Below are 6656 nucleotides of genomic sequence, written 5' to 3'. Positions count from 1 at the left end.
AGCTGTAGGAACTGTCAACTTTGGCAAAGCATCGAACATAGGGCATTTTCAGCCAAGCGTCGAACGTTGGGCGTTTTTGGCTGAGTGTTGAATGTCAGCCATTTCCAACCGAGTGTCAAACATCAGGTGTTTTTGGCTGAGTGTTTTTTGCTGAGCCTTAAACATCAGGCATTTTTGGCTGGGCGCTGAACACTGGACATTTTCAGCCGAGCTTTTTCAGCTGAGCATTGATCATCAGGCATTTTCGTCTGACCGTATTCGGCCAAGCTTCAAACATTGGGCATTTTCGGCCAAGTGTTTCCAGCCAAGTGTTGAATGTTGGACGTTTTTGGTGAAACAACAAATGTCAGGCATTTTTGGCCGAGCTTCAAACGTCAGGTGTTTTCAGCCAAACATCAAAAGTCAGGCATTTTCAGCTGAGCATCGAACGTTAGCTGTTTTCGGCCGAGCATGGAACATCCAGCTTTTTTGGCCGAGTGCTTTCTGCCAAGCATTGAAATTCGATCATTTTTGGCTGAGCGTCGAACATCAGGTGTTTTCAGTTGGGATGATTTGGCTGAGCATCAAACGTTGGGTGTTTACAGCCGTGTGTCAAACATCGGGCATTTTTGGCTGAGCATTTTCAGCCGAGCATCAAACATCTGGCTTTTTCGGCCAAACGTTTTTGGCAGACAGTTGAACGTTGGGCATTTTCGGCCAAGTGTCAAACATTGGGCATTTTTAGCTGAGCATTTTTTGCCAAACGTTGCACATCGGGCATTTTCAACTGAGTGTCGAACTTCAGGCGTTTTTGGCTGAACGTTTTTGGACGGGTGTCGAACATCGCATATTTTCAGCCAGTGTTTTCAGATAAGAGTCGAACCTCAGGTGTCAAACATCAAGCATTTTCATCCAAGCTTCAAATGTCAGGTATTTTCATCTGAGCGTAAAACTTTGGGCATTTTCGACCAAGAGTTTTTGGCTGAGTGTCGAACATCAGGTGTTTTCTGCTGAGCGTCATAAGTAGGATGACAAATGTCAGGCATCGAACATCGAATGTTTTCACCTGGACTTTTTTGGCCAGGTGTCGAACGTTGAGCATTTTTGGCCATGCATTGAATGTTGGACATCGAATGTCAGGCATTTTCAGCCAGGCGTCAACTGTCAGGCATTTTCGGCCGAACGTCGATCTTTGGGAGTTTTCGGCTGATCTTCAAACGTCGTTGAGTGTTCATCTGGATGTTGAATGTCAGACAAGTTTAACCAAGCCTCGAACATCAGGCGTTTTCTTCCAGGGTTTTTGGCCAAATCTCAAACATAGGGCATTTTCAGCCTGGCATTTTCACCCAGATGTCCATTCTGGTGCGTTTTCTGCCAAGTGTCAAATGTCACGGGAGAACATCTCACAGAAAGTACAAGCACAGATGAGCACTGCTATACAGCAGTCTCCCTTTGAAACTATCACGACACACTAAGCACACCAAGATTATCTACTTGTTTTTCCAGGGAATGCAGAGACATTAGCCAGAGCCAGCAGAGGCGTTGTGAGGCTCACGGCCAGAACATGTCACAAAAAGTGCAAGCACGTACCATCGTCGCTGTACAGCGGTGTTTCCTCCAAACTACCACGATACACTAAGCAATCCCTGTTTATCTGCTTCCTTTCACTGGGAACACATAAACATTCATCAGAGTTGGAAGAGTGCTTTTAGGCCCACAGCAAAAACTTCTCACAGAAAATGCTAGCACGTACGATCATTGCTGTACAGTAGTGTCCCCTCCAAACTACCACAGTACACTAAGCAATCTGCATCTCTCTGCTTCCTTTGCGTGAGAATACACAAACACTATGCAGAGACTGTACAAGCTCTTTTAGGTTCACAGAGATAATTTCTCACAGAAAGCACTAGCATGTATGATCGTTGCTGTACAGCAGTGTGCCCTCCAAAATACCATGCTACACTAAGCAATCCCTGTCTATCTGCTTCCTTTCGCTGGGAACACACAAACATTAATCAGAGTGACAACACGCGCTTTTGTGCTCACAGCGAAAAATTCTCACAGAAAAAGCTAGCACGTACAAGCGTTGCTGTACAGCATTGTCCCTTCCAAACTACCATGGTACACTGAGCAATCCCTGTATATCTCCTTCCTTTCACTGGGAACACACAAACATTAATCAGACCCACAAGAAGTGCTTTTAGGCTCACAGGGAAAACTTCTGACAGAAAGCCCCTACACGTATGATCGTCGCTGTACAGCACTGTTTCCTCCAAACTACCATGCTGCACAGAGCAATCCCTGTCTAGCTGCTTCCTTTCACTGGGAACACACAAATCTTCAGCAGAGCCAGAATAGCACTTTTAGCCCCAAAGTGAAACTTCTCACAGAAAGCACCTACATGGACGATCGTCGCTGTACAGCACTGTTTCCTCCAAACTACCATGCTGCACATAGCAATCCCTGTCTAGCTGCTTCCTTTCACTGGGAACACACAAATCTTCAGCAGAGCCAGAACAGCGCTTTTAGGCTCACAGCAAAAACTTCTCACAGAAAGCACTAGAATGTATGATCATGGCAGTACAGAAGTGATTCCTCCAAACTACCACAGTACACTACGGAATCCGTGTCTTTCTGCTTCCTTTCACTAGGAACACACAAACATTAATCAGAGCCACAGAAAGTACTAGCACATACGATCGCTGCTGTACAGCATTGTTGACTGCAAACTGCAACAGTACACTACACAATTGTTGTGGTTTGAGCCTACGTAGCAGCTAAATGCCACACAGTCGCTCACCCACCCTCCCCCCACTTGGGAATGGGGAGGGAATTGGAGGGGCAAAGGGAGACTCGCGGGTTGAGATAAAAACAGTTTAATAATAGTAACAGAATAATACACTGACAGCAGTATCAGCAGGTAATGTACAATACTGCTGCTCACCACCCGCCGACCGACACCTGCCTGCTCCCAGCCAGCGATCCCGAACACAAAGACACCACAGCAACACCCCCAGAAGTGGCAGGCTGTCCTGACCCACTCCTGCCTTTATATAGTGAACGTAATGTCACATGACATGGACTATCAGCCAATTCCAGCCCAGCCCTCCAGCTGTGCTCCCCCCCGCCCCGCACACAGGTGACGGCACTGGGCCCTGGGGAGCCCCTGGGGTCTCAGTGTGCTGCAGCACTCCTCCAGCTACTAAAACAAACAGGAACTGTATTCCAGCTCGAACCAGGACAATATCCACCCCTTATTCCATATCATTTTACGTTATGCTCACATTCCCTATTTCTAATACATTCTTGTTATTTACAATCCTCTTCCTTTGTCAAAGACACACGCAGACAGATGTCATTCCCTCAGTCCATGGTCCATCACTGCAGGATGTATCATGAGTTGACTTGGTCCAGAGCTTCAGGTTCCATCTGTCATAACGGTCCCTTCAGTCAGGAGGAGGGATGCTCAGTCGGTAGGGCAGAGGTGTCCTTGGGCCTGGCAGGAGGATGGCATGCAGTCTCTGTTGTAGTTGGAGCTGGTGGCTGATGCATCTGACGCTGTCTGTATTCACAGTCTGCGGCAGTCGCTGGGCATCAGTTGCTGGAACCAGTCCTATCTTAATCCTAGTTCATGTTTGCCATAACAAAGCATTGGTGGGGTGGCGTGGTGATTAATCTAACACGGCTTATTGGCTATTTTCACCTAACATTAAGTCCCCTTGAGGTACACATCGGACTTCCCCGTCCTTCTGCATTACCCACCAAGTGCACCCGGGTCCTTGGGCAAAGGTAATTCCACGTATGGGCTTACCTTTACCTGAAGGAGGTATAACCCAGACAGTCTTCCCCAGCATGTTTTTAGGGTGCACTACCGGGACTCTGTCTCCATCTACAGTACGTAGAATGTTTGACTGCGCAGGGCCAGCCTGGTTGGCAGATCCTCTAGTATTGACTAACCAGGTGGCCTTTGCTAAATGTGTGTCCCAATGCTTAAAAGTTCCACCTCCCATTGCTCTCAGCATGGTCATTAGTAGCCCATTATACCGCTCAATTTTCCCAGAGGCTGGGGCATGATAGGGGATATGATATATCCACTCAATGCCATGTTCTTTGCCCAGGTGTTTATAAGATTATTTCGAAAATGAGTACCATTATCTGACTCAATTCTATCTGGGGTGCCATGCCGCCACAGGACTTGTTTTTCAAGGCCCAGAATAGTGTTCCGAGCAGTGGCATGGGGCACAGCATATGTTTCCAGCCATCCGGTAGTTGCTTCTACCATTGTGAGCACATAACGCTTACCATGCCGAGTTTGTGGGAGCGTGATGTAATCAATCTGCCAGGCCTCCCCATATCTATACTTTAACCATCTCCCCCCATACCAAAGGGGTTTTAACCGCTTGGCCTGCCTGATTGCAGCACATGTTTCACATTCATGGATAACCTGTAATATAATGTCCATAGTTAGGTCCACCCCTCGGTCACAAGCCCATCTATATGTTGCGTCTCTTCCTTGATGGCCCGAGGAGTCATGGGCCCAACAAGCCATAAATTTTTCACCCTTATGCTGCCAGTCCAGATCTACTTGGGCCACCTTAATCTTTGCAGCCTGGTCCACCTGGTGGTTGTTTTCATGTTCTTCCATTGCTCGATTTTTGGCTATATGAGCATCTACGTGGCGTACTTTCACAACCAAGTTCTCTACCCGAGCAGCAATATCTTGCCACAAATCAGCAGCCCAGATGGGTTTGCCTCTACGCTGCCAGCCACTCTGTTTCCACTTCTGCAACCACCCCCACAGGGCATTTGCCACCATCCATGAGTCAGTGTAGAGGTAAAGGACTGGCCATTTTTCTTGCTCGGCAATACTTAAGGCCAGCTGGATGGCTTTCACCTCTGCATATTGACTGGATTCACCCTCTCCTTCAACAGCTTCTGCAACCCGACGTGTGGGGCTCCACACAGCAGCCTTCCACTTCTGATGTTTCCCTACAATGCAACAGGACCCATCGGTAAATAAGGCATATCTCTTCTCATTATCCGGTAGTTCATTATATGGAGGTGCCTCTTCAGCTCAGGTCACCTCTTCCTCTGGTGACATTCCAAAGTCTTTGTTCTCTGGCCAATTTGTAATTACTTCTAGTATTCCTGGGTGGTTGGTGTTTCCTATTTGAGCCCGCTGTGTGATGAGTGCAACCCACTTACTCCACGTAGCATCAGTTGCATGATGTGTTGAGGGGACCCTCCCTTTGAACATCCAGCCCAGTACTGGCAGTCGGGGTGCCAAGAGGAGCTGTGCTTCCGTACCAATCACTTCTGAAGCAGCCCGGACCCCTTCATATGCTGCCAGTGACTCTTTTTCAGTTGGAGTATAACGGGCTCCGGATCCTCCATATCCTCGATTCCAGAATCCCAGGGGTCGACCTCCGGTCTCCCCTGGTGCCCTCTGCCAAAGACTCCAGGTAGGGCCATTCTCCCCAGCTGCAGTGTAGAGCACATTTTTAACATCATGTCCTGCCCGAACTGGCCCAAGGACTACAGCATGAACAATTTCTTGTTTAATTTGTTCAAATGCTTGCTTTTGTTCAGGGCCCCATAAAAAGTCATTTTTCTTTCGGGTCACTTGATAAAGAGGGCTTACGATCTGACTATAATTTGGAATATGCATTCTCCAGAAGCCTATCACACCTAAGAAAGCTTGTACTTCCTTTCTGCTGGTTGGTGGAGACATAGCCGTTATTTATTAATCACATCCATTGGAATCTGACGACGTCCATCTTGCCATTTGATTCCTAAAAACTGAATCTCCTGTGCAGGGCCCTTGACTTTACCCCGTTTTATGGCGAAGCCAGCTCTCAAAAGAGCTTTAACTATTTTCTCTCCCTTCTCAAAAACCTCTTCTGCTGTATTCCCCCATATAATGATGTCATCAATGTATTATAAATGTTCTGGAGCTTCACCCTGTTCCAGCACAGTGTGGATCAGTCCATGGCAAATAGTGGGACTATGTTTCCACCCCTGGGGCAGTCTGTTCCAGGTGTATTGGATACCCCTCCAGGTGAAAGCAAACTGTGGCCTGCGTTCTGCTGCCAGAGGGATGGAGAAAAAGGCATTGGTGATATCAATTGTGGCATACCACTTGGCTGCCTTTGACTCCAATTCATACTGAAGCTGCAGCATGTCTGGCACAGCAGCACTTAACGGTGGTGTGACTTCATTCAGGCCCTGAGAGTCCACTGTCAGTCTCCACTCTCCATTAGGCTTCCGCACTGGCCATGTGGGGCTGTTGAAGGGTGAGCGAGTCTTGCTGATCACCCCTTGGCTCTCGAGTTGACGAATCAGCTGGTGGATGGGAACTACAGAGTCTCTGTTGGTGCGATATTGCCATCGGTGCACAGTTGTGGTAGCGATCGGCACCTGTTGCTCTTCAACCTTCAGTAGTCCCACAGCAGAAAGATCCTCTGAGAGCCCTGGCAGAGTGGACAGCTGTTTAATTTCTTCTGTCTCTAAGGCAGCTATACCAAAAGCCCACCAGTACCCTTTTGGGTCCTTAAAATACCCTCTCCGGAGATAATCTATTCCAAGAATACAGGGAGCTTCCGGGCCAGTCACAACAGGGTGCTTTTGCCACTCATTTCCAGTTAGGCTCACCTCAGCCTCCAACACAGTCAGCTGTT

The sequence above is a fragment of the Tyto alba genome, unplaced genomic scaffold (genome assembly GCF_018691265.1).
Source record: "Tyto alba isolate M040663 unplaced genomic scaffold, T.alba_DEE_v4.0 Super-Scaffold_29, whole genome shotgun sequence".
Classification (NCBI taxonomy): domain Eukaryota; kingdom Metazoa; phylum Chordata; class Aves; order Strigiformes; family Tytonidae; genus Tyto; species Tyto alba.
Note: the sequence above shows the minus strand (reverse complement) of the source record.